Source organism: Sinocyclocheilus anshuiensis, unplaced genomic scaffold (assembly GCF_001515605.1).
Source record: "Sinocyclocheilus anshuiensis isolate Anshui unplaced genomic scaffold, SAMN03320099.WGS_v1.1 scaffold2168, whole genome shotgun sequence".
Classification (NCBI taxonomy): domain Eukaryota; kingdom Metazoa; phylum Chordata; class Actinopteri; order Cypriniformes; family Cyprinidae; genus Sinocyclocheilus; species Sinocyclocheilus anshuiensis.
Window position 1 is genome coordinate 477231 of NW_015546037.1, and position 10193 is coordinate 487423.

The window sequence follows — 10193 nt, forward strand, 5'->3', positions numbered from 1 at the left end:
AAAAAGTCTATACATTTTTTTTAATCTTGAGTCGGAAACAGGCTTCCATACATACAAACTAGTCCATTTTAGCATATTACCCTAGTAGCCTTTCACTTTTGTTGTGCAATTATTCTGCTAATCATCTCCTTTTGAGGTCAAAGGGAAAAGAAAAACAATCCAGGTTTGGAATAGCATGAGAGTAACTAGATTATAATTTACAACAGAATTTTAATCTGTGGGTGAATCATTAATTGCATGTTATGAATTGTAGGGACCTAAGGATTCAAATGTACATTAAGTCCAGACAGTGCATTATGCAGCTGTCGGCTGTCATGTGAAGGTCGGAAAACTTCACCATCAAGACCCATCTAAACTTTGGAAAAGATTTCATTGCGGTCAGAACTACTGATGGATTTCAGATCAGTTGTTAGTTCGTGTCTTTCCTCTTCAATCAGCCAAACCACAAACGAGAAGCTGCCCTAGGCTACGAATGACTCATCGTGTGCCGGCCTACGTGAGAGTTCCTCTTGTCAGGAAGAGTCTTTTAATCCTTCGTCCCATGGCCCATCCGCTGCTCTCGCCGACTGAGGTTCAGAGGTTTGCTTGACACCGCCGAGTCTGCGTTTCCGATCGCAAGAGCCCATTTGAGAAAACAAGAGAACATAAGGAAAAAAAGTGGCTGGTTGGTGATGAAATCCATTATTTAATAGACTTCAATGGGTGTGAGATTTAATGTGCTTTTCAGAACTTAGACGTGTAGAATGATTTAACTTGACTAAAAGTATAAGGATCGGATGTCACAAGGACTAACTCAAGGTAAAGTGCTCAATAACTGAAATAATTTCACATTTATAAACACTGGACTAATACACATTTAATCACCAATGAATGTTCCAATAGTTTTGAAATGGAATATTTATAGGCAACTTTTTTAAGATGCAGAAACTTTGTTTAATAATACAACTAGCTAAAGGAAATTACTGTATACCAATACCAAAAGAATTAAGGATACGGTTTTACCTAAGCTGAGGTTTTAGGCTTTGAAAATGCATAGAATTATTTGCTTTTGTCATGACATTCAGGACATATTGTTGTTGTTTGGTTGACTGTGCATGACAGGTACCAATCCAAAAAGACCAATCAGAATTAAGTATTTAAATACTGCAGTGATGTAATTTCCATCAAATATGCTGAACATTCTATTAAATGTCAGTTGGAATTTTAAAAAGGAATACTCACACCTAACATTAAAAATCCTGTCATTATTTACTCACCATCATGTCGTTCAAAGCCTTTATGCTGTTATTTTTCTGTGGAAGATAGAAAAAAATGATGATATTAGAGAGGGATCAATCTGTTAAACTCCAAAAAGGTCATAAAAGCACTATAAAAGCAGCCTACAGGTCTTTGTTCACTATATTTTGAATTTGAATACTTGCAGCTAGATGTTTAGAACAAACCCAAATTGAAATGTTTGAGGGAAATCAATGCTGTGCTGGCTTGCAAACACTAATGATTCTGTTTCTTTGAGCTTTCAATTTGTTCTTTCCATCCGTCTCCTGGCAGGCATTCAACAGAACTCAAACCGAGATAATTCACGCATGAGGCAATCGCAAAGAAATCATCTGAATTAATTACAAGCACTTACCATTTAGATCAAGCAAATTCTCAACACAAAAATCTTGTGACACAGGAGGTGATGTGGCTTTAAACACCAACAAAAGATTTAAGTGCGAGTCACACAACAGGTATCGGATTATCTTGTCTTTTTGAAGCACTATTCAAACTTAAAACAAATGATTTTTGTATTTTAGCATACACAATTTGATCATTTGAAACCAATTCTATTTTTATTCTAATTTGCATAACATTCTCATTTGAATCAGTTCCGCGATATGGGTCAAATACAGATTGTTACCTCTGCGTGTCTTGAGTTATGCTGAGGTCTGCATTAAATAAATTGAGGCCCTATTATTTTTCCAATTAGGTTTTAGGCAAACCTGATTAAAAGATAAGTGCGAAAACGCTGACGTTCCCCTCCAGTAGACTGGAGCGCATCACTCTGCCTGAGACGACACCTTTGAACAAACAACAAAGGTTTGAACCTCTGAGCCAAATAGCATTAATTTTAACGTAAGTAATGCTTTCCGGCTCAAAATATTAAAATTAATGTTCATTTTGCCAGTAAAACATGGTAGTTGTAAATAATTGCTAGTTTCACAAAACACAAAACTGGCAGGTTATAGTGCCAGCTGATAATTAAACTACATTTTTACATTTTCTGGTGCAGAACTCACCACCACGATGCTAATGTTCTGCAAAGTTGCCAGAAACATTGGCATTATTAGGATGCCATCCTGGCGTGGGCATTTGGATATGCGGTGTGGCAAACCTGATATCACTATGAGAAGGAATACAATCTGGCCTTGAGAAATGATTTTGCCATTTTAAATGTACACTGTAAAAATTTCACATTTAATTCAATGTATTGCTGTTTCTTTGTATTTTTATTTTTTATTTTTACTAGCAAAATACTAGCAATTTTTACTCCGAAACTGATTGATAGTAACTTTAACATACAGTTACAAAGAAATGGCAAGCAACCCGTTAAATCAAATGTAAAATTTTGAATTAGAAAAACTAAAATAGTAAAATGTACTCCAATGATCCAATAAACATACTCCAATAAAATAGTAAAATGTTCCAAACAAATCATCTTTGTGTATTTAAAAAAATAAATACTTCAAAAATAAATAAAAATAAATGCATAAAATAATATTTACAATGTACACTTATTAGTCAGTTAAACAAAGTGTAACACTTAAAGGTTTTGTCTTCCAGTGGCACATTTGTAAATCAAAACCTCTTTTGATTCTTTAATTGGCCTGGCCTGGACTTCTGAACTGCAATACTCTGAGCGCAAAGTCGTTTAGTTTGTTCCTCAGTGTTTCTGTGGTCCCCGAACACGCTTTAATTGAAATTGTCCCCCATTGTTCACGCCGACAGTTTTGATTTACAGAGATAAGCGACTTTGCCGTGACCTTGGCGGGCTGTGACATGGCTCATGGGCTTAGGTGCTTTTGCAAGCATCCTCAATCAACTCGGACTGGCTCGGATTAAACCGCACCATTGGCCCACAAAGATTAGTCCTTTATTTGCTCCGTCGTCTCTTTCTTCTCTGGTGGCGGCATCCTGAGGAAGGGGGAAGGAACCGTGTAAACAGTGCTTCAGTCAGCAGCTTGGCAGCCCCTTTAGTTCCAAATGACCAGTGATATTGATTACATAACACTGCGTGGTCCACTCCACTGCCCATCTATTGTACGCGCTTATCAAAAGAGGTGTACAAAGCAAATTCATTTACTGTTTACTGTCCCTGAGAGGGTGGAGTACATGTGTGAAAAAAATCAGTGACATGAGGCTGCTTTGGTTCTTTCTATTAAATAATAAAAATCTCTTGGTTTTTGGTGCTAAACTCAAAAACAAAACAAAAAACTGCCAATTATTCCCAAGGAAACTAGGAATAAAAGTTTTTTTTCTTAGAGCATATCCTACTACATGAGGTTTCATTCATAAGATTTGAATGTCACCTTGTTTATTTCAAATAAAAATGGTCTTGAAGGAACAGTTACTTCAAAAAATTATTTACTTACTCCCATGTTGTTTTTCTTCATCAGAACAGATAGAAAATCTAGCACTACATCACTTGTTCTCCAATGGTTCCTCTGCAATGAATGGGTGCCAACAGAGTCCAAAAAGCTGAAAAAACATCACAATAATCCAATAATCCAGTAAGACTCCAGTCCATCTGTTAACATCTTGTGAAGTGAAAAACTGCATGTTTGTAATAAACAAATTGACCTTTAAGGCATCTTAACTTTAAACTATTGCTTCTAGCTAAAATACAGTGCAAAATTCATAATAACGCTTCCTCTAGTGCAGTGTTTCTCAACCCTGGTCCTGAGCGACCCCCAACACTGCACATTTTGTATGTCTCCCTTATCTGACACCCATTTCAGGTCCTGGAGTTTCTTTTAATGAGCTAATGAGTTGAATCAGGTGTGTTTGATTAGGGAGACACACAAAATGTGCAGTGCTGGGGGGCACCCAGGACCAGGGTTGAGAAACACTGCTCTAGTGGAAAAGTCTATACCCTGTAGTCCTCTCACATCATGTTTGTTTAGAACTGTTTTGGACCGCTTTCACTTTTAAATGGTGTTTGATGAGTGCATATTTCTCTCCTGATTCAGATGAGATGACTTCTACACTGGAGAATGCAATGGGCAGTGGACTCATATTTTAGCCGGAAGCAATGGTTTCGAGTTTAAATGCCTTAATGATGGCTGTTTCTAACAAACATGCCACTTTTTATTTCTCAAGATGTTATGATGGACTGGAGTGGTGTGGATTACTTGTGGATTATTGTGATGTTTTTAATCAGCTGTTTGGACTCTCATTCTTCTGATGTTTCTGAAGAAACACACTCATTTACATATTGGATGCCATGGGGGGAGAGTAAATTTGAAGAAGATTTTGGTGTAAACTATTCCTTTAAAGATTCATAAAAGCAGTCTATAAGGTTTGTAGGCTATATGATAAGTCTTTTGATTGATTTTGCTCAAGGGCTACAGGTTTTAAAACAACACGAATGAGTAAATAAGTAAAAGTTTTCATTTTTGGGTGAACTATCCCTTTAAGCAGTTACCGCACCAGTCACACGTCAAATGTATTCGTTCACTTTTATCATTAGAGCCAGTGAGTCTCAGTGAAGTGTGAAGTGAGTTTATTTCACATTAACTGTGTTCATTCTAGTGACCTTGCTTACTGTAATTGATATTAATTGCCTGCCACACATCTTGTTCTGTATACATACTTGGCCGAATCTTTGCTCTCCTGCTTTCAAGCTGCATAACATAATGAATTATTGAAAAGTCATATATATTCCTCATGCCTGGTCAAGAGAAAATTGATTGTGCAGGATAAAGCCGATAAAGCTGCTTATACCGGCCTGTAGCTGCTTTACTGTAGCATTTCAATCCAAATAATCGAATGATTCACAGTGGCTATTGATCCAATGAATGAATTTATGAACGGAATTAAAAGTGCTGGGTGTGAAATAGGTAGCTATGAATAACGTTTGGAATTATTAAAAGAAATAAAACTGTAGATAAAGTCACTGTAGATAAAGCCAGAAAGCATGAGTTATTTATGGTTTTGGTACAGAAAATCAGCCTATAAAGATAACAGATAATAGATAATAAATTACATTTAAAAACAACTAAATAAATGTACATTTATGCATTTACCAGATACTTTTATCCAAAGAGACTTAACATTGCATTCAAGTGCATTCAAGGCATATATTATTTATTAGTTAATGCATTCCCTGGAAATTTAACCCATGACCTTTGCGTTGCAAGCACCATGCTCTATTTGAGCTGCAAGAATACATAAATTATATATATATATATATATATATATATGTCACGGTACATGCAAAAAAAGAAGAAATCAGGAAGGGGGCCAACACTTTTTCACACCACTATATATATACACACACAGACAAAATAAAATAAATAATACAATTATGTAACTTACAAAAAATTTCTCTCTCTATATATATATATATATATATATATAGACAAAATAAAATAAATAATATAAATATGTAACTTTAAAAATATTAAATATTAATATTACAAACACTATTAAAGATTAATAGCAAAATATTTATATTGAAAGCTGTTTATTTTTTGCCTAAGGTATTAATTTATTATTCTTACTGAGACCAAAGGCTTGTATCGTACTGAAGCCGAAATGTTGGTATCAGTCCAACCCTACTTTGGCAAACCATTGGCAAACAAGATCCAAGAAGATAGTCTAACGCAAAGCTCATACCAACTGTAGGAGAGTAGACTTGAGAGAAAGAGAGAATTAAAGGACTCTTTAGAGGAGCCAGAATTTAGCAGAATCTTGGAAATGGAAGTCTTTGAAGAGGGTCCCGTCTGCACCCATTCCGCCCCCTCCACAGCTTTAATTCCTGAAGTCAAAGCCCTTTTTCTGCCGGAAAGCAGACTGGGGTTCAATGCAGAGTGCCGAGTTACGAGCCTTGCAGTGTTAGGATTGAAACAGATCACACTGTATCCTTTTCCTGAATGCGACATTAATCCAGTATGGATAGTAAGAGGATAGAGAACTATTGTTGGGTATTTGTGTAGGGTGAATTCACGTCTGAAGCTGAATGCTTGTATTTTTCTAATAATGGGCTACGCTTAGCATTGTTTGGGTGTTCAATGGTCGATTATTTGCAGCTGTAAGTAAGCTGTCAATATCCTCTGGGTAATATCGAAAGCCAACTCATATAACACAGGCTAAGACTAATCCAGGATTTAAAAGAACTGTAGCATCTGCAGTGCCGCACTCGGTTTCATTTTACAGGCTGAGGATCGTAATCAATAACTAATCAATGAAAAAATGTAATGTTTCACATCACGGCTGATCACCCAACAGTGAAATGAGGAACGGTTCACTGAGGATTTTCTCCAAGATCTATAAAAACGGTCTATATATTTCAAGTTTGTTCTGGCATTGTGTAAGAAGAATGACTGTGGTCGTACTTCTTAAATGGACGCCGCTTTTGATTTACACGCCAACAATAAGAAGCTCTAGAAAGATAGATGAGAAGACACGTGAAAAATGGTGGGTGATTTGTGCTTGAGGGCCACTCTTTCTTTAAGAGTAAAAAATGAAAGAGATAAATGCCTTGAGATATGAATCTGAACGAAACTGCTCATTTGCTTTTAAAACAAAGACAAATTCATGAGACTGCTAGTCAATATGTGGGATACACCATTGGACAAAGGTCAGGGTAAGGGAGGGGTTATATCAATGATCATTAGCATACAAGCAGACGGTTGGTCATGTGATGCAAATTCCATTGAAGTCTTGGAAACTACACAAAAGGAACTGGTGGCATGAGAATATTTAATTGCATGCTACAAAAGAGAATAAACAAGTCACTTTAGTGAGGTTTCAAACAAAGAAATAAGCAGCTAAACTGCTAAACCATATTAATACAGTACATACACCACAAGGGTTTCAGGTAAATATGATTTATAAATGAATACAGTTATTTAGAAAGGATGCATTAAATTCAATAAAAATTGTCAGTAAAGATATTTATAATGTTACAAAAGATTTCTGTCAAATAAACGATGTCAAACAAAGTTTGTTTTTGTTTTTTCTTTATTCTAATCCTCAAAAAAAAAAACTATCACAGTTTCCACAAATATACTAAGCAGATACTATAAAATATTAACTGTTTTCAACATTTATAATAATAATAATAAAAATAACATTTGAAAATATATTAAAAAAGAAAAGGAAATTTTTGATTAAATAAATGCAGCCTTGGTGAGCATTACAGAATTTTTTCAAAAAATTAAAAAAGAAAAGAAAAAAAAAAAACGTACCGACCACAAACTTCTACATGGTAGTATCAAATTTAACGTGACACCAATGAGCAGTTCAGTTTAGATTCATCATGACTAAAGCTATATGTTCCAAAATCTAGTGATCAGCCCACCTATTTTAGGGCATTTAAGACACAAAAATTACAAGATACCTGTTTTTGGCCATATTCCTAGGCAGCATGCATCCATCAAGGAGAAGAAAATGTCAGCATGCATTGAGAAAAACTCTGTGTACAAAAAATATCAAATATTAATTATAAAAATAATATGAGATGAGATAATATAAAATAGAACACATAAAATAAATAAAATATACAATATCATACACAGTTAGCTTAATAACATGATACCATCAGAGTCTATTACGATCAAATTAGATTTCTCAAAGCAAACTTTAAAGACAACCAAGCCCATATTCTAGTTCAGAAAGATCTGATAGACACCAACAGACATTTCATGAAGCTTAATCTATTACTCCCTAAAAAACTGTTTTATGTATTGTAATCTGTAGAAAACATATAAAATATAAAGCAAATTACTACTTGAATTGCACCATGTATAAAGCTGAATGGCAGGAGTGTTGTTGTGTAGATTGCTATAATATTGGGTGGCAAAACACCGGCCTACCCAGAAACGTGAATGGGATCAAAAAACAGCAAACGTGCCAAAATCCTCTTACAAATCATTGAGTGGTTTGACGTCCGCTGCTCGATCTATCATTCTGGGTGACACCGTCTGCCCTGCATCAGTCTGACCTTTTGAAAAACCAGCTGTTCCTTTTTGCAAAATGTGACCAGAGGGGCGGTTTTGCCAGACACCAATTGATTAGACGAGCATTAATCAAACAGAAGGATTATCCCCTTCCATTTCTATAGTAAACCAATTATAGCTCTCATCGCCGAGGAAGGTTAACTGGCTGGATGGGCAATCAGTTTAAACAGCTGACACTTGAGAAGGTGAGCAAAGACAATGTGCGAGATGGACTTGTGGGGGACACAAGCATGAACGGACACAATTGACCATTAAAGTTAATTGAGAAAATGGCCTTAAAAGGGGCATAAGATTCAAGGATGCATGGCAACCACCATGCTCGACCTGAAAATGGCCCTGATGTTGTTGTGCCGGACTGGGGGAGGCCAGATTGAAGCTTCACTCTCTTTAATGAATTTCATGGGTTTAATGATGATAGCCACTTCTTAAAACTTAATGATCCTTTGCATTTCCAGCACAGCTAACGGAGCCATCGCACCAGACTCCATAAAATTGTATCTGGTTAAATAAGCTATAAATCCTTAATTTGGGGGGAGAGGTCTATTGCAGCCTAATTGTCTTTTTATTTAGTCCCAATACATGATTATTTCCTAGTCACTGCGGTCATATTCGAATGAATGGAGCAGTATTTAATGTGAAAGTATCATGCAATTTTCATAGCTAAGTGCTGCATTGCCATTCAACTAGCACTTGGATATCATTGTTTTTTTTACCTACTTTCTTCAGGTGGGCATCCGTGGCAGTCCTGGCTCAGCTGATGCCCTATGAGATATGACATTACAAAAGAGAGGAAAAAAAACATTAATTCCTAACATAAGGTGTGAGATGTGTTAGTGTCTATAGTTTTTATTTAGCATGCAAGGGCACCAGAGTTCAAAACCCAACCCAACATGTGATATTTTTAATAAACCAAGTTTATTAAAACATACATTTTCATTGTAAAAAAAAAAAAAAGCAGCTCTGGTATTTGCATAAGTTTTGGTGCTCTATGGGGGGAAAAGTCATGAGTTTCAAGTCACATGAGAGTGAATAAACAATCACAAAATTTTCTTTTTTAAAGGCAAATGATCTGTTTTTCTGACACAATAACAATTATCAAAAGACAATTATTTTTTGAGGAGTTGCATTCCAGGCACTAAATTTGATGGTGTCTGTCATTCAAGTTCACACTGTCTTTGGAGAGTATACGGTTGCTTTCGGGCATCTTTGATGTGGAAATTTACAAACTTAATGCTCTGAATGAGAAAGGGAATATACTTTGAAACTCACTTTTTAGCGTCTCTCCACAACATATTTCTTGCATGATTGATCATATTCCACTGCAGAGTTTATCTATTCATGGGGCCAAAACAACATGAATAACATAAATATTCAACTTTTCCCAATTGAACACAACATGACTAAAAATATGTGGACAACTTCAACTAATAAACCTCTGAAGACAAATCTTAACAATACTAGAATATAGTATGAACTCAACTTTGTTGCCAATGTCTGGGGAGGGTCTTGTTCTATTCCTATACACAAAGGGAGGTTTATAAAGAAATAAAGAGTAGTCATTTATTGGCCTGTACAAAGGCCAGCCCTGAAAACAAACAAATATAATACAATATACAAATATGGGTGTGACACCTTTTGAAGATTTTGAAAATGATTTGAAGGCCTAATGGATGGATGGACGGACAATGGAATGTTAGAATGATGGATGGATCTCATAAATTAAAAGAGAGAGAATTTTTTGAATTCTGAATTTTGCCCTACACAGATGTTCACATTTTTAAAACAGCAGGAGTGATCAGCCGACAAAAGAGTAAGGCAATTTTCTCGCTTTGCTCAGTTGGACATCTAAAAACAATTTCGAGACCTCATATATTGTTATTCACACATCTATAACACCACTGCTGCTTTTAAATGCTCCAGTGGTCTGAGTCAGTGCATATGAGGCAGTAGGAACAAGCCGAATTTGAAAAG